The sequence below is a fragment of the Theropithecus gelada genome, chromosome 1, assembly GCF_003255815.1.
Source record: "Theropithecus gelada isolate Dixy chromosome 1, Tgel_1.0, whole genome shotgun sequence".
Taxonomy (NCBI): Eukaryota; Metazoa; Chordata; class Mammalia; order Primates; family Cercopithecidae; genus Theropithecus; species Theropithecus gelada.
Genome location: NC_037668.1, coordinates 181616578 through 181640312, shown reverse-complemented (window position 1 = coordinate 181640312; position 23735 = coordinate 181616578). Strand labels below are relative to the sequence as shown.

General features: G+C 42.1%; 1 protein-coding gene across 2 annotated transcripts in view; it reads left to right on the top strand.

Moving 5' to 3' along the window:
- Positions 1-1112: 1112 nt before the first annotated feature.
- Positions 1113-23735, top strand: part of C1H1orf21 (chromosome 1 C1orf21 homolog) — a 248253-nt gene continuing 225630 nt past the window's right edge. Inside the window, exons 1-2 of one of the 2 annotated variants that reach the window (XM_025400666.1) lie at positions 1113-1313; positions 1457-1491. The gene's annotated coding sequence lies outside the window, so the exon portion shown is untranslated. Of the gene's footprint in view, positions 1492-23735 lie in introns of both variants that reach the window. The other variant, XM_025400662.1, reaches the window with a different exon arrangement.

The window sequence follows — 23735 nt, the reverse complement described above, 5'->3', positions numbered from 1 at the left end:
TTAAACTAAATTATGAATTTGCTTTTCTTGTCTGATGCGTCCTTTTCCATTTTCCGTCTTCATCCTGGCCGAATGTGGGAAATGATCTGGTTTGTGCATAATCCGCGAGGCCCAGGGAGGATCTTTCGCCCCTATTGTTTTCTTGGGTGTTCTCACTCTGGGGGCCTGACGTTCCTCGTGTGTCTAAGGCACTGAGGCAGCAGTGAAGCGCAGGGAAGCCGCACAAAAGACACCCAAAGGCTATCAATGGAAAAAGATCAATTAGGTGCACACAAGAAACACCCAATATGCCAGGGAAGAGGAGAAAAACATCCTTTTCCAGAGGGTGGGAAATTGATTGAGCTTCTATGAGGGTCCACAAAGAACCGGACAGACGCAGTGGTGGATGGCGATCTCTCTGGACCACTCCAGACGCGCCCGGCAGACGCAACCTACGCCTTTAGGTCCTAGGAAGCTGAGGAGGGTGGGTAGAGCGGCGCAGCACGATCTTGTGTCTTTCCTCCCGGTGCCGCTTCTACAGAATCGCGGATACTTCATTAATCTTGCAGGCGCCGCAGCTCGGGTCAGTGTGGAGGCGGATCAGTGGCAGGGCCCGGGCCGCTGGGCTGCGCCAGCCCGCCCGTTCAGCCTCGCCCGGGAAGGGAGCCGCCGCGCGGTGGGCCAAGGACGCCCGGCCTTCCCTCTGTCTGCTTCCAGCAGGCACAGCCCCGAGGCTTGGCCCTGGGGCTGGCCCGAATCTCAACTAGAGCTGGGCCCACCCGACTACCCCACGAGCAGCCTCGCCGCTCCCACGCCACCACCCGAGTGACAGGCCCGGGAAGGCCGGACAGGACGCAGTCTTCCCGCCGGGGTCTTCCCTCCGGCTGGCCGGCCGCTGCAGGGCTCGCGCGCACACACGTACACACACACACACAGTCGCCCACACACACACTCAAACGCACACTCCCTCCTCCTTCCCGCCCCGCAGCCCTAGCAGCCCCCAGCCCGCTCCCCAGCGTGCTGCCCTCCGGCTGCCTCCGCAGGCCCCGCCCCGGGGAGGAGAGCCAGGCGCGCGCGGGAGCCGGGCGCGGGGAGGGGCCGGCGGTGGGGGAGTGTCTGCTGCCCCCGCCCCTCGAGTGAGTGACTGAGCGAGGAGCTCCCCTCCCTCCCTCGCTCCGCGCCAGCTCCCGCTCGCTCCCTGCCCACTCCCGGGGGGACGTTCCGTGCTGCGGCCGCCGCGGCCGCCGCTTCTTTCACACTTGAGTTGGGAGCTGCGCGCCGCGCTCAGTTACTGGAGAGCTGGCCGCGCGCCGCCGCCTCCCGCACGCTTGCACGCGGGCCCGGCTTCGGGGTTTTGGGTTCTTACTCCAAGCGGCGGGGAGGAGGGGGAGCCCAGGACACACTGTGGGGAGGAGGAGGAAGAAGAGGAGGAGGGAGGAAGAAAAAAGGCGAGGAGGACAGGGGCGGGGGGCGGGAGGCTTGCCACCTTCAGCCCCCCCGCGAACGCCCAAGGTAAGCGTGAGCCATCGCCTGCTCTGGGGCGGGGGGAGCTGGCAGTGCAGCCCGCCCCGGCTCGGCTACCCGGGCATCCCCGGGTGGGCAGGGAGGGAGGCCTGCGGGTGTCTGCCGCGCGGAAGGGATGGGAGCCACGGTCGTGGCGCTGCCAGCGCGGGGCCCGGGCTGGGGCTGCTGCTGGTGCGGGGCTGGCGGGGCTGCTGCCGGGGACGGAAGCTGGGGTGGGGGAGCCGCGAGGGGCGTCTGCCGGCCAGGGCGGTGGGTCTGGGATGTGGTCGGGGCTGCTGACGACTTTCGTCACATCGAGGCCTGGGTGGCTGGTGTTAGACACCCCTCCCTTCCCACCCGCACCCTGCCGCCCTCAGCCTTCCTGCTCTCCTCTAGCTTTGCATGTAGCCACCGTACTTTGCAAGCCAGAGCTGGAAAGGAAAAACACAATGTAGGATCCTTTGCTAAGTATCCAAGTCCCTTCTCCCGCTCCGATTGATTGATGTGTTTGTGTGGGTGGTTTGACCCCCGGGATTTCTGAAGTTTTGACCTTTTTGGGGTGGCTTGTTTCGGTGCCTCTGTTTGCCCACCTCGATGTATTTATTATTCGTGCCCATGCGAGGCAGCCAGAGGGTGCTTGGTTATTGTACACGAAACAGATTTCACTCTCCTCTGCAGGCAGTTCGCGAAGTGCCGCCGCCGCGGCTGCCTTAGGTCTGCTGGTTAATGTCCTTTCCCTATCATCCACCCTGCCCCCTCCCTCTACGGAGGGTTAGTTTTTATTTTTGTTTTTGTTTTTTCCTTTCCACTTACTGTTTGTGTGAGAGAAGTCCTGGGCTTAAGGGCTCTCATTACCCATTCATTTCTCTTCTAAAGCTCTGAATGGCTCAGGCATGTCGGTAAAATTTGGGGTGGTCCTCTTTGCCCCAAGAGTTTCATGGCCAAAGATACAATTATGCACACATAAACACGCATTAATTCTGAGAGACGGCAAGCAGTATGAGAGAGAAATAATTTGTTTCCAATAGGATGTCGGTGACCTATGGGATCTCTTCCATTGCCTGTGGATTAGGAAAATTGTTTTAAAATAGATAGTGCTTGTGTTGTCCGTGGCTGGAAAACAGCCATAGTTCAGTTGCTGAAGCAACTCTGAAAATGATACACCCTGGGCACCCAGAACCTCAGTAAAGACACACGTAGTCTGACTCAGATGTTAGGAAGGGGACTGACACACCATAGATTCCATGGAGAACTTTTTTCTTTCTTTCTTTTTTTTTTTTTTTTTTTAGGAGACTGTCCAGACCGTTTGGGGAAATGACAAGTTCATTACACAGACAGATGTAATGAGCACCTCCCTATTCAAGGGGATGGGTTCAGCTTCTGCCTAATGGGAATAACCTTTTAATTTGATAGAATTGGGATCTACCAGGATAGAAACAAACATAGGTGGAGTGGGCCTGGGCTACTTCAGCACTGTGGGGAGAAGGTGATGTTTCTGAAAGGTCTTTTAAGTTCAAGATGCTGAATTTGGAGTTTTCTCCCGTTTTTCATATTGTCTAGAACTGGACTGTAGGATCAATAGAACATGTTCCATGTTGGCTGTTTGGAAATGCAATTGTCAGACATAGAAATTAATTTGGATTGGATCACCTATTTTTGTTTTGCTACTTACAAAGTAGGAAGTACCAGTGGTAGGACAACTGAGTGTATTTATAGGCGTTAAACCAGTGCTGCGACTGGTACTTCACAGATCACAAATACAGTATTGAAATAGAATGTCACTCAATGTTTACTGCTGTGCAAACCTGCTTCAGAGAACAGTCCTGGAGGCTTCTAAAAAGGGCAACAAAGACCACTGCGCTCAGCTCTTGGGTGGGTGCCTGAGGAGGGGCGGGGTGCTTCTGTTGTCTAGCTTTGTCACGATTGGGGCATGTTTCCAAAGAAAAATGGCCTTGGGTGGTAGAGAGGTCTCACATCCTCCAGTGTTAAAAGTTCATCCTATAAGGACCTTAAAATTCCAGCTTTCCTCCAGGGTTGACTTAATTTAACTCTGAGTTTAGAAAACTGATAATTTTGTTTTCTTGGCTAGAAATTTACCCTCCTCCGCCCCATCTCACTTTATATTCAACATGGGTTTCTGGGAATTAATAGGCCGCTGTCTGAAGGGGTTTGAGCTTCTTGAAGAATCACAGGGCATAATTCAAGAGCTTTGGTACTATTTGCTGTGACTGATTAAAAAATCCTACTAAGGAGGAAGGTGGTTTGCACTATTATGAGTGTAATTTCCAGGTGAATCATGCCTCAGCACTGTGTTGCCTTTGTGGCCAGACAAGCTTTGAGTTTTACATTCTGAGTGGCTTGCTCCACGCTCTAAGCAGCCCCCTTCTATAAGATTTTTTTGGTTTGTGTTTGTTTTTGTTTTTTGTTTGTTTGTTTGTTTTTGTCCAAAGGAGACACCAAAGGCTGGACAGGGAATGTCATGTCATCTTCCAATAGGGCAGGAGAAGGCAGGTGACATATTTACAGAAGAGTCCTAAGATGATAAATATGACTGTCTTCATTTGAATTTATCAATGCAACTTACAGCCATATAATGAGGCATCTTGTGGAGCTCACATGTTTAAGTATAGAGGTCTTGGGGTTCTGTATCCTTTGAAGTTTCCTTCCAGCTCTACTTTGAGGGTGGCCCTAACTAAAGGGTAATGGCATAATAATTCTGGAGGGAGATTTAGAAGGAGACTGCCAGTTAACAGAGAAATTGGTGAAACCTCACTGTCTTATGATACTTTGTCTTCCTCCAGCTTCTTAGAACCAAATATAAAGGGAGGAGGGAACATTGCTTTGTTTGTATTTTCTCTCCAGATGTTTAGCTGGTATCTCAGAGTGTGGTCACTGCTTATTTTAGGTGATTTAGACTGTTTCATTCTGCACCTCCTCATGGGTGGAATGGAATCCAAACTCATCAGAGAGTTGTTGGGAAAGGGTGTGTACACATGGAGAAGCTTCAGACTCCAGCAAGTGCTCTGAGCAGCACGGTGCTGATTATCAATCAGAAGTCAGGGTATGGCAGGTCTGATCTTACAATGCAAGTTTACATGAAAATAGTTTGTATGCGAAAGTTGATTTGCCTCCAGTTTTTTGGGAACCTATTGAGTATGTAAATCTACTTATACGTCTAGTCAATCGGAATTCACTCAGAGATATTGGGTCGATCAGTCTTCATGAAAATATACATCTCTGGCCGGGCGCGGTGGCTCAAGCCTGTAATCCCAGCACTTTGGGAGGCCGAGACGGGCGGATCACGAGGTCAGGAGATCGAGACCATCCTGGCTAACACGGTGAAATCCCGTCTCTACTAAAAAAATACAAAAAACTAGCCGGGCGAAGTGGCGGGTGCCTGTAGTCCCAGCTACTCGGGAGGCTGAGGCAGGAGAATGGCGTGAACCCAAGAGGAGGAGCTTGCAGTGAGCTGAGATCCGGCCACTGCACTCCAGCCTGACAGAGCAAGACTCCGTCTCAAAAAAAAAAAAAAGAAAATATACATCTCATAAAAATACTATTTTGGAAATGGATGTAGTGAAGCCTCCCTCCCAAGGTGAGGGAAGGGTTACATGATATATAATACCCTACACAATGTACATGGTGGGTATTCAGATGACCTTTTTTCCCCCAGCTTTACTGTGTAAAGATACTTTTGTTAATAGGGTTTTAGCAAACAAATGCATCTTTGGCCACTTCATGATCCTTCTTTGAGCCTCAATTTTAAAAGTCCCGTAGCATGGAGTAAATAAAAATTTTGCTTAATTGGGGTTCTTCATAAAACACAAAAAGCAGATTGCAATAGACCAGTATAAAGTACTGCTTAGAAAACTGAAAAAACAGGGATAGGGCTTGTGTACAAGAAGAATTGCGACAGTGAAACTATATTTTAAAAAATGGTGACAGTTTTGACTTCTAGAGATCATAATTCAAGAGCTTATCTGAAGTGGCATGTAAATTACATACATACATATTTTTTAAAGTAGGCAATTATTTAGCTTGACTGTCTCAGTTCTGAAGTTTAATTTTACAAGTTATACTTGCAACAAGAAACAACATGACATGCTGTGGTTACGCAATTATGACAAGAGTGGTTGGACGTAAACTGGGCTAGGATAAACATAGAAATGAGCACACAACAGTGTCTCCAGTCACCAGGTATTAAGAAGTGTCTTTGCTTTTTTATTAACTGTGTTACTAGAAAATGTATTTCCCAGGTTGTAGGTTAATCACCTAAAATAATGATTGCTTTCTCTTACATTTGTGAAAGGAGATGCAGCTTCCCCAATCTAAAATGGAAACTGAGAAATTATTTGGCCAAGCTACTGGAAGGCTAAGCCCTTTTACTCATGTCAGCAACCCCCATAGCAGCTAGCACACTACCTTGCACTTGGAAGTCACTCAATGAGTGATTGAATGGAATGGAATTTACCTAATTAGTTAAGATCTGCAGTGTGTCAAAATTTCCTTGGAGAAATACATAGATGCGGACTTAAGTTTTAATAAATGTGTATGGTAGTTTATTAAGAGCCCCATATTATGCCTCAGGTAGGATTTTTAAATGTTGAGACATATTTGACAGGAAACATACCAAGCATGATGTCCTCTCAAATTACTGGAATTTCTTTTTTTTTTTTTTTCCCCCGAGATGGAGTTTTGCTCTGTCACCCAGGCTGAAGTGCAGTGGCACAATCTCACTGTAATCTCTACCTCCTGGGTCCAAGCAATTCTCATGCCTCAGCCTCCTGAGTAGCTGGGATTACAGGCATGTGCCACCATGCCAGCTAATTTTTATATTTTTAGTAGAGATGGGGTTTTGCCATGTTGACCAGAATGGTCTCGATCTTTTGATCTCAAGTGATCTGCCCGCCTTGGCCTCACAAAGTGCTGGGATTACAGGCATGAGCCACTGTGCCTGGCCCCCAAATTACAGGAATTTCTAGTTAGGGGCATCTTGATTTGGAATAGATATAATTTCTGTATTTGACAGGCATTCCTTCCCTTATGATTGTAGCTGTGGTCTTCATCTTATTTGCCTCAGGGATTCAGTGAATAACAGTGCCTAATATTTATAGTGTGCCTTATGGTTTTCAAAGTCCTTTCATGTATCCTGTCTCATTTGACATTTGGCTGCAGCCATAACAGTCAGGGTTTATTTTTTTCCATGCTGGGATCTTTCCCAGAATGAGCCTGGATCAAGGAGTGGTGGAGAGGTCCAGGGAAAGCTCAGGAAGCCCTCCACCTCTTGTTTTTTTAGATTCACCACTGTTCCCTCTAAGATAACTTGAATAAAGCGGGAACCAAACAGTGTGTACATGTGGACGTTTAGAGTGGAATAATAGACACTGGAGACTCCAAAAGGTGGGAGGATGGGAGGGTGGCGAGGGATGAGAAATTACCTGTTGGGCACAACACTATTTGGGTGATGGGTACACTAAAAGCCCAGACTTCACCACTGCACAATATATCTGTGTCACAGAACCGCACTCCTATCATCTAAATCTAAATTTAAAAAAAAATAACTGAGGTAAAGGAAAGTTGAGACCTGTTAGTGCACTGAGCCCACTCAGGCTCCCAGCATCCAGTGGCTTTCACCGTACACCTGTTCTGTCTCTTGGGCTGACTTTGGCCTCTTAGTCCACCTTAGCCAAGTATCGCTTTCATCTTCCTCTCCTTTCCTTTCTGAAGTTTTTTCATGTTCTTCTGGCCCATAGATCTCTATCCATAGACGCTCCTGCTCCTTTTTTTTTATTTTTTATTTTTCCTTGAGACAGGGTTTCATTCTGTCACCCAGGCTGGAGTGCAGTGGCACAATCTTGGCTCACTGCAACCTCTGCCTCCCTGGCTCAAGTCATTCTCCCACATCAGATTCTTGAGTAGCTGGAGCCACATGTGCATACCACACACCTGGATAGTTTTTGTGTTTTTTGTAGAGACGCAGTCTTGCCATGTCGCCCAGGCTGATCTGGAACTCCTGAGCTCAAGTGATCCCCCCACCTCAGTCTCCCCAAGACCACCGCAGCATCAGCCACCGCGTCAGGCTCCCTTTTGCTTCCTATCCCACACCTTACTTTTGTGTGCAAGACTTTAGTGTCTGAATGAGCTTTTCCAGTGCAGTATTTTAACCATATCTCCAGATCCACTGTCTATCTGGCTCCTCCCACCTATCGGCCTGACGGTAGACTTCTTGTTTCCAGCCTGGTGACTCCCTTCTTCCCTCAGGGCCCCTGTCCTACTTTGCCCCATACCACCTCCCTTCTTCTTCCCACCCACTTCTCTCCATCAAGCCTTTAGATCTTCCAGCACATACCTGCCTCTGCCTGTTTCTCAGGCTCCCGCCATCTCAACACATGTGTTTATAGTATTCATGAGTTGACATCCACATACTTTATATCTTGTAGAAAAGTGGAATTAGAGCACCCCCAAGTTTAGGGATCTTTCTGCCTTTGTTTTCATTTTTGATTCTAGTATGTTATATTGTTGACTTTGTAAGGCTCTTAAGCCATTTAATAATAGCTGAGTACTTTGCTTCTTCACTTCACTTAGCTATTACGTTCTCCATTGGATAAGATAAAGGAAATATCTTGATGATTATTGTTATTTTAAAAGATTCGGACAACAAATCTGGAAAAGCATTCCAGAGATTTTCATAATAGCACCATAGAAATTTGACTTGCTAATCACAAAAGTAGAATGGTTTATTTAATTTCATCTTCATTACCTTTTTATTTTCTCCTTTGGTTAAGTAAATGTTGGTTAAATAAGTATTCCTGCAACTTGAACCATGTTTTTTCCTCATTTGTTGTAATTTTACTGCTCTCCATGAAAATTTTATAAATTCATGGGACACATTTATGCCAAGCAAAGATTCTTTAGCTAACACCTAATGTTGTTGGTTTCCCCTATAAGTTTGTAGACTATATGAGCCCTATCAGTAGGGTCAGTGGGGAAAAAGTAAACTGAGCACTACTACTGGAAAAATATATGCCATTGACTCACTACATATGAATTTGGATTGGTCTTTTTAGAAAACTACTTCAAAAGTAGATCCAACATTAGTTATGCAATATCCTGAGTGCTTGAGGGCTTTTGGAAAAAGGTACTTTAAAGCAGAGCAGGGAGATGATGGTTTTTAAGTAATAATTCCTTTTCTTGGATGGATCTGTATTTTATTTGAGTGTCATGGATACTGCAGCAGTTTCAGTTCATTGTGAAACCACATGTTAGAATATATTTCACTTCGCCTGGTGACTTATGGTTTTTCCCACCTGAACTGGGTAGGGAAAAGCGATTGAGAAGTTGATTGTTTTCTCTGAAGTGTGGGAACCTTTTTCATACTCTTCATCATGGATGTAAGTGGTAAGGGAGGTACTCTCAACAAACCGTGACATGCGTGCGTATCATAGCCATTCCTAAAAGCTTCTTCCTGAACTCCACAGTTGACAAGGAGGTCTAGTAGATCCCCTGTGTTAGCACTATGTTTTTTTACATGAGACAGTTGAAAGGCTGGGTGTAAAGTAAGGAGCTGCTACAGGCTGCCAGGCTGTAATTCGCAGGGAACTTCTCAAAGACACAGATAGTCGGCGTGACTTCAGCGGTTCTATCTGAAAGTTCTGCCAAAAGCAGTTTTGCTAAGATAATTTTGTTAACAGTTCTTACAATTAATAGGTTATAAGGAATAAGCAACATATATCTCATTATATGTTTCAGGTGGATAATATTTTGATGAAAGAAGTGAGAATCCAGGAACATCTCTTGAGTTGCTTAGTAGTTGCTGAAAATTCAGATATTCTGGTTTGTGCCAGGAATCCATGACAGTCTAGATGTGACTCCCGAAAAAAATCTTATACCTTCCTTCCATGGCCTCCCCAACACCCACCCCTGCCTCACCCTGGGATATCCTTCTTCCCCTCTACTGTGTCTCTTGTGATCCAAGATATTTCTCAAATCTCAGTTCAAATCCCACTCCTCCAAGGAGCCCTTCTTCTGCCATAAGAGTGGTTTCTCCCTTACCTTCCATGAATACCCATGTAATACTTATTTTAGGCTTAGTTTATTTTATTGTTAGTTTTGATTTTTATTATATATATTTTTGTCCCTAGCCAAATGTAAACCTTCTGTTGTGCTCTGTGGGCCTTAAGAGTAGATTGGTCTAAATAAGTAGTTATTGATTGATTGACAGCTTGTCATTGATCCTGAGGCTTACAGTTTCTGCCTATGAAGACCTTGCTCCCATTTAAAGCCTTCTTTAATATAATGAGGAAGTATAGTCTGGAATGAGAAAAGATATTATAAATTTTTAAATTCCTTTGTTGGCCAAGGTTAAGGCACCTAATCTTTGTTATTCACTCAGATAATTTATTGAACAAACATTGACTTTTGTTGATGATGTTTTGTGTCATTTCTGGTGCCTGGGACTGGAGAGATGCTGGAGATAGATAAAAAGGCCTGGCCCTGCCTTTGTGGAGTCCCCCGACAAGCAGGAGACTTGACATGCGAACACATTATATGCGGTGAATAGACAAAGGGGCTTTGGGAGTTGAGATAAGAAAGCACCAAGCTCTGTTTAGTGGGAGGCAGACTGTGCATCCAGTTTCCCTGGGGCAGTCCTGGATTATTCCCACTGTCCAACATAGTTAATGATAGCATTCCCTTTACTCTCAAAAGGATCTCAGTTTGGACAATGAATGATGATTCCCCAACATTGAGAAGTAATAAAAGGCATCACAGAGAGGGAAATATTTGGACTGACACTTGAAAGCTACCAGGAGTCCTCCAGGACACTGCTTACATTGCCAAAAATACTGGGGACTAACACTGGTTTGCTAACTTTGAACTTTTTAAATTTTACTATACACTCATAGACTAATTTTCATACTGGCATTTGCGGATAAAGGGGTTTGGGGGCAGATGGAAGATGAGGTAGGCCTCTTCAAACAGAAGAAATGTAATGATGTGGAGCCATGTGGTCATGGATTGATGTCACTGAACTTTCCGCATATGATAGAGAGTGATGGGAGATGAGGCTGATGAACTATGCAAAGCCTTTTAGGTCATGCTAAGAGTTTGGACTTTTTGCCCAAAATATAAGCAGTGAGGGTCACTGAAAGATTGTAAAGAGAGAAAAGACCTATTTTGTATGATGGTTGGTTCTCTATTGAGTATAGGTAAGAGACTGGAGGGGACAAAGATGAATCAGAACAAGTGAATCGTAGTACTAACTAGGAGGGAGACACTGATAACTGAAAATGGAGAAAGGGGACAGATAGAAGAAGGATTTAGGAAACAGAATTGATAGGACTCAGTGAAGAACTGGGCAGGAGAGTGACGAAGGGGATATAGTAAAGGATAATTGTGAAATTTCTGGTTGGATTATACTCTGAGCTGTGGAAGCTGGTAGCCATTAGAGGGAAAGATAACTCAGTTTGCAAGAGGTTGAGTATCTGGTGTGTATGCTCTCTTAGATGGAGATATCTAACACATAACTGAAATTCTGGTCTATAATTCAGAAGAGAGGTTTGGGATAGAATTATGAGTTTGCTGTCAGCTCAGTCATCATTTTCTCAGGGAATCATTCACTGCATTTCCATGATGAGGTCAAATCCCTCTATTCTGCCCTCTTACCACACCATGTACCTCCTCTCCTTGTCTGTATGCACTTTCCAATATTGTAATTGCTTATTCATTTTTGAGTTTATTTGATTAATGCTAATACTACCCCCCCACACACACACAAATGTAGGGTTCATGAAGGCAAGACTGTATTTGTTTTTGATCCTTTTGTATCCAAAGAACACCTGCCACACACTAGGGGCCCAGCACATATTTGTTGAATGGATGAATAAATCAGTGATTGAAAGAGTTTTTGTAAATAGTTGAAGCTGTTGTGGTTCAGCATCAGTTTGCACAGGGAAACTATGTAGAAGAAAAGTAAACAGTGAGTTCTAGGGAACCCTAGTGTTTCAGAAGTGTGATAGAAATGAATGGTTAAGGAGACTCAAACCAGGCAAATGTGTTGTCTGTCAAAGAAGAGGGAGCATCAGTGGCATGTGGTCAGAATTGTTGCATGAAGAATTAAAACAAATCTAAAGAGATTTTCATAATGTTTGTTATTAAATAGATGTGGGAACATTTATTTGATGGGAAGATACCAACATGTTTTCTTACCGTTAAAATAATGTATGGCTACTTAACATTGTAATATTATGTATTAGCTTATGCTGCATGCAAAGTTTAATGTTTTATCACTTTGTTAGTTTTGTATGTTTGGAACCTGAGTTTAGCCTTGTATAACTTATGCCAGCACCCAATGTAGTGAAAATTTGGAGCCATGGTTTGGGAGGATGTTGAAAGTGCAGAACGTTTCATCATTGTGAATTTATAAGTGTGTGCATTCATTTTTAAGGGGATTAAAAATACATGGGTATTTACATCCTACCAGATGAATAGCCATCAACTGTAAGAACACTTTAAGTTACCACAAAGGATGGCTATTTGGTTACAGAAGTGGAGGCTGAGAAGCAGTGTCATTAAAGGTTTGTAGTATAAATAGGGAAGCTTATTGCAGAGTATGTTTGTTACTCGTTCTCAGACTCCACTGAGAGAGTCAAGGAGAGGTAGGTGAGGCATCATAATGTAGCAGGAAGAATGTGGGCTATGGATTCAGCAGATTCTATTCTAGTTTCGCCACCTCCTAACTCAAGATTGGTGATCTTGAATGACAACAGCAATAATTGACAATAGTAATAATGAAAGCTACCATGTGCTGAGTGATGACTCTGTGCCTAGGTACTATGCTGAGTACACTACATGCACTGTTTCTTTAATGCTTGCAGCAACTCTATGAGGAACCCACTACTGTTACCTCTTCTTTTTATTTATTTATTTATTTATTTATTTATTTATTATTTATTATTATTATTATACTTTAAGTTCTAGGGTACATGTGCATAACGTGCAGGTTTGTTACATATGTATACTTGTGCCATGTTGGTGTGCTGCACCCATCAACTCGTCAGCACCCATCAACTCGTCATTTACATCAGGTATAACTCCCAATGCAATCCCTCCCCCCTCCCCCCTCCCCATGATAGGCCCCAGTGTGTGATGTTCCCCTTCCTGAGTCCAAGTGATCTCATTGTTCAGTTCCCACCTATGAGTGAGAACATGCGGTGTTTGGTTTTCTGTTCTTGTGATAGTTTGCTAAGAATGATGGTTTCCAGCTGCATCCATGTCCCTACAAAGGACACAAACTCATCCTTTTTGATGGCTGCATAGTATTCCATGGTGTATATGTGCCACATTTTCTTAATCCAGTCTGTCACTGATGGACATTTGGGTTGATTCCAAGTCTTTGCTATTGTGAATAGTGCGGCAATAAACATACGTGTGCATGTGTCTTTATAGCAGCATGATTTATAATCCTTTGGGTATATACCCAGTAATGGGATGGCTGGGTCATATGGTACATCTAGTTCTAGATCCTTGAGGAATCGCCATACTGTTTTCCATAATGGTTGAACTAGTTTACAATCCCACCAACAGTGTAAAAGTGTTCCTATTTCTCCACATCCTCTCCAGCACCTGTTGTTTCCTGACTTTTTAATGATCGCCATTCTAACTGGTGTGAGATGGTATCTCATTGTGGTTTTGATTTGCATTCTCTGATGGCCAGTGATGATGAGCATTTTTTCATGTGTCTGTTGGCTGTATGAATGTCTTCTTTTGAGAAATGTCTGTTCATATCCTTTGCCCACTTTTTGATGGGGTTGTTTGTTTTTTTCTTGTAAATTTGTTTGAGTTCTTTGTAGGTTCTGGATATTAGCCCTTTGTCAGATGAGTAGATTGCAAAAATTTTCTCCCATTCTGTAGGTTGCCTGTTCACTCTGATGGTAGTTTCTTTTGCTGTGCAGAAGCTCTTTAGTTTAATGAGATCCCATTTGTCAATTTTGGCTTTTGCTGCCGTTGCTTTTGAATAACTAAGCCTCAGTGTGTTTAGGATCTTGAATAGGTCTTGTAGCTAATAGTGGCGGTGCTAAGACTGGAATGCAGGCTCTCCTACTTTAAAGTCAGGCTTTTAATTGTCAACTCCCAGCTAGTTCTGTTTTCTCTGCCCCCTTCCTCATACACTCCTTTCTTCTCATTTACTGGTTCCTTATGAAGCAAATCGGAGATTGTATTATCTGCTCTGCACATAATAGATTATAAAGTTCTTTGTCATTTAACCACACAGATATATTCTAAGAAATGTGTCATTAGGTGATTTCATCATTGTGCATACATCATAGAGTATACTCACACAAACTTAGATGATATAGCCTGCTACACACCTAGGCTATAGGATATAGCCTATTGCTTCTAGGCTATAGACCTGTACAGTATGTCACTGTACTGAATACTATGGGCAGTTGTAACAAAATGGTATTTGTGTATCCAAACATCTAAATATAGAAAAGGTAAAATATGGTATAAAAGATAACAAGTGGTACACCTGTGTAGGACAGCTCCATTATATAACCTTATGAGACTACAGTTTCATATCCATTGACCATTGCTGACCGAAACATGGTTATGTGGCACATGGCTGTATGTATTTCTCAAAGGTACAGAGTCTTTTTCCTTTTAAAATAATCGTAATATTATTATCATGTCTTAATTTCTAACAATAATTTCCTAATATCAAATATTTAGTCAGAAAGCACATTTCCTTGATCGTCATCATTTTTTAAAATTATTACTTTTTTTTTGCATTTTGGGATCCAAACAATTTCCACACATGAGAGATGAATTTGTCTTATTTACAGGCTGCCTTTGCCTATTTTTCTCTCTTTTCCTTCTCCGGAAGTTTATTTGTTGAGGAAACAGGGATTTGTCTATAGGATTCTCTATATCCTGACTGCATCTTCTTTGTTGCTGTTTATTATTATATTTCTCTGTTTCCTCCTGTATTTCCTGTATACTAGTAGTTTGAGCTAGACTGGAAGCTTATCAGAAATTTTTGGCAAGAGCACATCATAGGAAGTGTTATGTACCTTTTTTTTTTTATTGAGACAAGGTCTGACTCTATTGGCCAGGCTGGAGTATAATGGTGTGATCTCGGCTCACTGCAGCCTCTGCCTCCTGGGCTCAAGCCCTTCTCCTACCTTAGCCTCTCGAGTAGCTGGGACTATAGGTGTGTGCCACCACACCCAGCTAATTTTTTTGTATTTTTTGTAGAGACGGGGTTTTGCCATGTTGCCCAGGCTGGTCTCGAACTCGTGAGCTCAAACAGTCTGCCCACCTTTGGCTCCCAAAGTGCTAAGATTACAGGCATGAGCCACCACTCCTGGCTATGTTAGGTACTTCCTATTACATCACATCAGGAGGCACACATGCCTTCTCGTTTCTTCTTTTGTGATGTTAAGACTATCAGTGGCCGGGCGCGGTGGCTCAAGCCTGTAATCCCAGCACTTTGGGAGGCCGAGACGGGCGGATCACAAGGTCAGGAGATCGAGACCATCCTGGCTAATACGGTGAAACCCCGTCTCTACTAAAAAATACAAAAAACTAGCCGGGCGCGGTGGCGGGCGCCTGTAGTCCCAGCTACTCGGGAGGCTGAGGCAGGAGAATGGCGTGAACCCGGGAGGCGGAGCTTGCAGTGAGCTGAGATCCGGCCACTGCACTCCAGCCTGCGCCGCAGAGCGAGACTCCGTCTCAAAAAAAAAAAAACAAAACAAAACAAAAAAAGACTATCAGTGGATTTAGGTGTTGTTAGTCTGATCACAGACCCTGTTAAAAACCTTGATGCTATTGTGATTATTATTTAGTAAGGGTTATAAAATGGTGATATTCTGTCATCCTTCCTGTATTTCCTAGCTGGAATTTTTCTCTCAAGAAACCTTAACAACATCAACTATTTGTTACCCTGAGATATAGTTTATGTAGGAAAATTGATGCTTGATTTTCTTTCTTCTATTTAAACCAATATCAGAATAATGAGCTGATTTTCTAGTAGCCTCCAGAGGAAACCAGTACTTTTTTTTTTTATTATTATCATTATGAACTTGTAGATTTTAACACAGTTTATGTGTTTTAATCCCTTGCAGTTTATTTTGAAGCTCAAATTATTTTTGTGTCCAGTGTGAGTCTTTAAATTGGCTTCTGAATCTTTTTGATGAGACTACAGTAGTTTTTGATAACATTTTTACTTTCTGGTTAAAGATATTTCAGATTTATTTTGTACTTTTTCTACCCCAGATCTTTTTAGTGGTAAACAGTATTTAGAGACCACAGTACAGTTGTTAGGGGTTCTCATTGCCTTTGAGCTGGTCATTGTTTCTAGGCCTTTTCAGTGGACAGAGTTCAGAAAAATACGTATGTGTACATATGTGTCTACTCAGATATATGTGTGTGTGTGTGTTTGTATGTATGTGTATGTGTGATATATATGTATATATGCATGTTTACATATTGTTTCCTTATTTATTCCCTTTTAGAAAAAGGTTACCTACTGTAGTTCTGCACCTTGCATTTTTTACTTAACAGTATATTTCAGAGATCACTCTGGACCATAGATAGAAATTTTTCATTGCATTTTACAACTGCAGAAATTCTACTGTACAAATATACCACGATTATTCATTTGGATGTGTGGTTGTTTCTAATCTTTTGCTCGTATGTTTTAGTGGGGATTTGTTGTTGTTGTTGTTGTTGTTGTTGTTGTTAGGGGTTTATTTGTAAGTCAAACAAAGCCAGAAGTGAAACTTCATTCTGTTAACTGGATAGACAGTGGAATGAACAGTGATGCAATAAACAGCTTTGTGAATATTTGCATTCATATTCTTGCTGGTTTATCTTTAAAATAGATTCCTAGAAGTGGGATCACTGGGTCAAAGGATAAATACATTTGCAGTTTTGCTAGACATTACCAAATTCCCTTCTGTGGGTGCTATGTGCTACATTATTTTGCATTCCCACTAACAAAATATGAGACTGCCTCTTACCCTAGAGCCTCACCAATAGAAAAATGTTGTATAGCCTTAAGGTCTTTGCCGTCTGAATGGTGAGAAATGATACTCTAGTGTAATTTTAATTTGTATCTCTCTGATTCTGAGCTCGCTTCACCTCTTTTTCCTGTGTCTAGGGGTTTGCATTTCTTTTTCTATGAACTGTTTCTTCATATATTTTTACCCATTTTTATAGAGTTGTAGGTCTTTTTTTATTTTATTTATTTTATTTATTTTTATTTTTATTTTTTGAGATGGAGTTTTGCTCTTGTTGCCCAGGCTGGAGTGCAGTGATGCCATCTCAGCTCACTGCAACCTCCACCTCCTGGGTTCAAGTGATAGCTGGGATTAGAGACATGTGCCACCATGCCCTGCTAATTTTTGTATTTTTCATAGAGACGGGGTTTCACCACGTTGGCCAGCCTGGTCTGGAATTCCTGACTTGGCAGATCAGGTGATCCGCCTGCCTCAGTCTCCCAAAGTACTGTGATTACGGGTGTGAGCCAGGGCGCCCAGCCCCCTTTATTTTATATTAGGGATAACATCATCCCTAATATGTGGCAAATATTTTTCCCAGTTTATTATTTGTCATTTTTCTTTGATTATGGTGTTAAGCAAATTATTTTCTTTGGTGCACTTAGTATTATCAGTGTTTCTTGATTGCCTCTTAGTTTTAAGTCATTGTTGGAAAAAATTTCCTTAGATCCAGGTTATAGAGCAGTACATATGTAAATATAATACATATGTAAATATTTAGTAGCTACATTTATAGCCAAAAAAACCCCAGGTGAAATTAATTTTAATAGTATATTTTATTTAACCCAAAGTGTCAAAAATATTATCATTTCGATAAGTAATCAGTATTTAAAAATATTACTGAGATATTTTTCATTCTTTTTTTATGCTAAGTTTTTAATAACTAACGTGTGTTTTATACATTTAACATATTTCAATTTGGTTACTAAATTTTCATCATAAATACTTGATCTGTATTTAGATTTCATAAAATTTGCAGTTGAAAAAAGTAAACTCACATAACCAGGTTGTTCCAGTTGTACTTACAAAGTTTTCCAATACCTAATTGAAGATCCATTTTAAAATTTCAATTAATTAAAATTAAATAAAACTGAAAATTTAGTCTCTCAGTCACACTAAGTATATTTCAAGGTCTCAGTAGCCATATATGGATAATGGCTACCATTTTGGACAGTGCAGTTGTAGAGAGAGTCATCCATATTTTCTTTTAGTACTTGTGTGATTTTATCATGAACATTTACATGTATGAATTTATTTTTTTGTGTGGTATGGAGAATGGATCTAATTTTTGCAACATGGGTATCTGCCATCACAAACCGCGTATTAAAAAGTCCATCTCTGGCCAGGTAGGAGGATCACTTGAGGCCAGGTATTTGAGACCAGCCAGGGCAATATAGCGAGACCTCATCTCTTCAAAAAAATTTTATAAACTTAGCTGGGTATGGTGTTACATGCCTGAAGTCTCATCTACTGGGGAGGCTGTGGTGGGACGATGGCTTGAACCCAGGAACTCGAGGTTACAGTGAGCTATGATTGTGCCACTGCACTCCAGTCTGGGTGACAGAGCAAGACCCTGTCTCAACAAACAAACAAACAAACAAACAAACAAACAAACAAAAAAAGTCCATCTTTTTCCCACTGTTTTGAGATGTGCCCCTCTTATATAATTCATTTCTATACGTAGTTGGCTGTATTTCTGCGTTTTCTGTTTTCCTCTATTGGTCTGTCCCTTCATGTTCCAATACCCTACTGTTTTAATCACAGAGGTTGTACAGTATGTCTTCATATTAAAACCATAGCAAGATGCCATTTCACGTCTACCAGATTGGCAAGTACCTGTCAATATTAAGTGTTTGGAAAAGGCATAGGGCAAAGGAAAGATACATGCATACCATGCTGATGAGAGTATAAATTGTTAGAATAATTTTGAACAGACTATACCTTGTAAAGTGTTCCACTGCTTCCCTTATCTTTCAGGGTAGCAGAATAAGGAAGTAGGGCAGGTAACAAGGCTGGAGTGGGAGCAGTTTTGTCTAATAACTTCAGTTTGCCCTACCAATATTACCGTTTTCTTTACCAGTTGGATTGTGAAAAAGGTTGGGAAACACTGCCTTAAAAGAACTCTTAACATGTACAAGAATGCAAAAGGTAACACTGTTGATAATACTGAAACCCTGCAAACAACGTATATGTCTATCAACAGTGTAGTGAATAAAGAAATTGTGGCACATTCATATGAAACAATAGTAACAGTAACCTACAACTGTGTATGCCAACAGGGATGAATTCAAAGCATAAAGATGCATGGAAAAGCAAGATAGAAGACTAATACAGTATGATTCTTTTATGTAAAGTTCAAAAATGGCTAAAGTAATATATTGTTTAAGGATAGACTCATAAATGGGAAGACTGCTAAGAAAAGCAGGGGAAGATTAACAAAATGCAGAAGGATAATTAATTACTTCTGGGGTGAAGGATATGTTGTGCTTGGGCAGGGTTATACATGAGACTTCAAAGTTGCTTGTGATGTTCTGTAGGTATGTACATAGTTGTTCATTTGCTTTTATACATTAAATTGTACATGCATTATGTGATTATTTCAAAACAAAAGAGAAACAAAACAACAAAAACAAAAATCTAGACACAGGAATGGGCTCACTGAAATTCAAATAATTAAATTTATGCTTGAGAAAAACTTCTTTCTCAAGTGGAACACTTGGCTTTTAATTTTTTATTTAGTGGCAATAACTTTTTGGTTGGTTGTATGAAAGACTGAAGGTAGAAATTTCCTTTCAGTGTCTGGGTCAAGCAGTAAGAAATATGTTATTGTGTGTTTTATACACATGCATGACATTTACATCACCAGGTAACAATTAAAGGTAGAGTCATGGGTACTATAACACTAAGCAGTTTTTTGGTACCATTTATGCAAAATATCATCGTAACTAATTTTAAACTTTATTCAGCAGGAGATTTTTGAAGGAACATAATAAATAGGAAATGTTCATCAAGGATATGTTATATGCCAGATATAGCACCTACATTAACTCATTTAATCTGGATAATAGCCCATGAAGAATTAGATATGGTCTTCATTTTACAGATGAATAAATTGATACTCAGAGAGGTTAAGTAGCTTGTAGATTTTAATGCAGGTTTATCTGTCCCCAAAGCCTGTGTTTTCAGCTTTCTGTTCCAGAGTATTTGTTAAGAACTTCAGGTGCTAATCTCTCCCTTTTCTCAGTGGAGTCCTTAGTCCATTTTGTGCTGCTATAACAGAACAACTGAGACTGGGTAATTTATAAAGAACAAAAATTTATTTCTCAAGGTTCTGGGGGCTGGGAAGTCCAAGGTCAAAGTGCTGGCAGGTTTGGTGTCTCATGAGGGCCCAGTCTTGGCTTCCAAGATGGCTCCTTGAATGCTGCATCCTCCAGAGGGGAGGAATGGGAAAGCAGAAGAGCCAAGAGAAAGTGAGAAAGAGGGCTTCTTTTCTGGCACCAATTCTACCCACGAGGGTAGAGCCTTAATGGTGTAATCACCTCTTTAAACTCTTGCCTCTTAATACAGTTACAATAGCAATTCGATTTCAACATAAGTTTTAGAAGGGACAGACATTCAAACCATAGCAAGGCCCATCCCAGAAAGCATTTCTACTCTTAAGGTCCAGAGAAGGAAATCCTTGAATAGATTGTGGCAGTCCTTCACAACAGCTAAGTAAATTTTAACATCAATTTTAAGCTTGCTTTTCTTTAGTGCCATTAAACAGTCACTCTCTACCCCTCTGTGATGTGTGCTTTCATAGATTTGCTGACCCTAAAGAATGTGATTGATTGGGCAGAGGGAGTCCTGCTTGGATTTCTATTTGTTTGTTTTCTGATCTGAAGCCTTCCACAGTTTTCCATCCTCAAGATTACCCTGGACATTAAAACCTTTCTTGGCTAAGCCTGTGCAAAACCCTTGCAGCCCATTTCTCCTTCTTGCATGAAAATGATATGTGTCTATTTCTCCAGCCTGTCAAAATTTTAAAACCTTCTTTTCCTCAATTCTTCAGAGATTACCTTATGTTATCCAAATTGTGATATCAGCAAATGAAATGTTCCCTGATCTTTTATCTGAATCATTATTTGGCACGTTTTTATTAGACCCAGCACTAATAAATCTTTTTTTTTTTTTTTTCTTTTTGAGACAGGGTCTTGCTCTGTTGCCCATGCCGGAGTACGGTGGCACGATCACAGCTCATTGCAGCCTCAATCTCCCTGGCTCTATCAATCCTCCCACTGTAGCCTCCCGAGTAGCTGGGACTTCAGGCGTGTGCCACCATGCCTTGCAAATGTTTTATTTTTTGGAGAGACGGTTTCACTGTGTTGCCCGGGCTGGTCTTGAACTCCCAGTCTCGAGCCATCTACCTGCCTCGGCCTCCAAAGTGCTGGGGTTACAGGTGTGAGCCACCACACCTGGCCCTAAAAATTCCTATTATGCTTTAAAGTTACATCATGTTTATCTTCGCAGTTTGCCCATTCTTGCTACCCCTGCTTTCCACTGATATTTTCACAGAGAATGCAGCTGAGGAAGGGGACAGGGTGGGAGGGAGCATTCCAATGAGCATTTGGTTGCTAGGGAACCTAGTTTACTCAGTAATTGTGACTTCCCAAAGTTGTCTAGAAATTACAGCAGAGCTGCTTGGAATCTCTGTCTATTCCTCTTTAGATTGGTGCACCTCCAGCTTTGGAGCTGACTGAAGCTCCTAAAGTTATTCAGCCTCTTTCCCTGGGGGCTGTTAGACTTGCTGTTTCCAGGGATTGAAGTGACAAAAAATTTATTCTAATCAAAATGAGAAGGTCAGTGTAAGAGTGAAGCCAGTGAATCCCTGTCGTATCTTCTGATCTGTAGGGATATGTGTGCCTCTGCAAGCCCCAGCAGCAGAGTTTTTATAATGATACTAAAACCCTCTTTGTATCTTCCTTCTATTTCCATTATATCTGAGTGTCTAGCAAGTTTCCTTTCGGTTGAAATGTCAAGAAAAATACTTTCTCTTAGTATAATCTCAAATGAGAATTTTATGATCTGTGTGAAGAAAAAAATCTCTTACATGTGTTTTAATTTTTTACTTTTTTGGGGATAATTACATCTCAAATTAACCAAGTTAAAAATGAACTCAATAGAATAAAATAAACTCCTGTGATTAGCAAGGAAGTAAAATGAGTATATCTAGAAATGAAATGCACGTGAGATTCATCTTGGTTTTCCGCTACTTGGTTAAATTATATAACAACAATATTGGGGCTCTTCTTTGGATCTTAAATGTTTTCAATCACAAAGGTGGGATTAGACTGAGGGTGAGGGGGTAATACTCTTTTAAGAGAAGGAAAAAAAATGATATTAATGATCAAGTGTTGTTCTTTGGAAAATAAAATTTGTATTAGAGTTTGTGGTAGGCTATTTATTAAGTGGCATAGAGGATCAGAACTGGGAGGGGAAGGAATTAAGCTGGGTTAACACTGCCGGTCTTCTCTATGCAGCCTGGAGACAACCTTGTAATTTACAGAAGTGCATTCAGAATGTCTTTTCCTGATTGCTCCTTTAAAGGGCTATTCAGGAAGGACTGGAGCCTTACTATGTCTGTTACATTGTGCTTTAATGGGCCAGCTGCAAGGGTAAGGGAAATTTATGGAGGCCATGGTCCAAATTTGGATGGGTTTGTCAGAGTAAGTGTGTTTTTTCCTCCTTTCCACACTGCCTCCTACTCTGATTTTTCTTTTTATTTTTTGAGACAGGGTCTTGCCCTGTCACCCAAGCTGGAGTGCAGTGGCATGATCATGGCTCACAGCAGCCTCGACTTCTGGGCTCAAGTGATCCTCTTGCTTCAGCCTCCCAAAATGATGGGATTACAAGTGTGAGCCACCATGTTAGGCCCTGATGTTTTTCTCTTTTTTTTTTTTTTTTTGAGACGGAGTCTCGCTCTGTCGCCCAGGCTGGAGTGCAGTGGCCGGATCTCAGCTCACTGCAAGCTCCACCTCCTGGGTTTACGCCATTCTCCTGCCTCAGCCTCCCAAGTAGCTGGGACTACAGGCGCCCGCCACCTCACCCGGCTAAGTTTTTGTATTTTTTAGTAGAGACGGGGTTTCACCGTGTCAGCCAGGATGGTCTCGATCTCCTAACCTCGTGATCCGCCCGTCTCGGCCTCCCAAAGTGCTGGGATTACAGGCTTGAGCCACCGCGCCCGGCCTCTTTTTTTTTCTAGAGACCGAGTCTTGCTCTGTCACCCAAACTGGAATACAGTGGCTTGATCATAGTAGCTTACTGCAGCCTTAGGCTCCTGGGCTCAAGTGATCTTCCCACCTCGTTTTAGCTTCTCCAGTAGCTTCTCCAGTAGACTTGGCTAATTTAAAAAAATTTTTTTTGGAGACAGGGTCTCACTATGTTGCCCAGGCTGGTCTTGAACTCCTGGCCTCAAGCGATCTTCCCACTTTAGCATTCCGAGTTGCTGGGACTACAGGCATGAGCCACCATACCCGATACCTCCCTCCAACCCCGGTTTTTCGGTGGAATTGAGTCTTTAATGTGGAACTAACTGTGGCTAACACATTCTGCATCTCTAAAATGGGAAAAAATGAAATAGGTACCTAAATGGTATTTACTATAATTGAATGAATATGCAGCTACATTTGTCTGGTAACATGTAATGTGAAAAACTCAGAAAATCTCTCAGGTAAGATTTTCTCTTTAAGCTAAGTGAAACTTTCCCCGTGGGTCACATCCTGAGTTCTGCCGCATCAACTTAGTGCAACGTGTGCATCTGTTAAACAAATGAGTGCTCACGAGTCCAGAAATCTGCAAACACCGTTTTCCCCTGAAGCAAAGAAAATACATCATCTTGGATTATTTTGGTGGCTAGAATAAATCTCTTACCTGCTTGCCTTTGAAGCATCATGACTTTTGTGGGGGAGTGGTGGGGAAAGAGAGGACAGGAGCATTTGAGGAAACGTACTAGGTCTCTAGCAAATTATTCATAGCTGTTTGGATGCCAGATGAACAATATATTTGAATACTATTTATCCTTTTACAAAAAGAAGCGTAAAGAACCCTAAAATAAAAAGTTATATATCTTAGTTGCGCTGATAGTCATGATCAACAGGAAACAGTTTGAAAAGCTCCCATGGTCTGGTTTCTGCACAGCATGGCCATATAAACTTC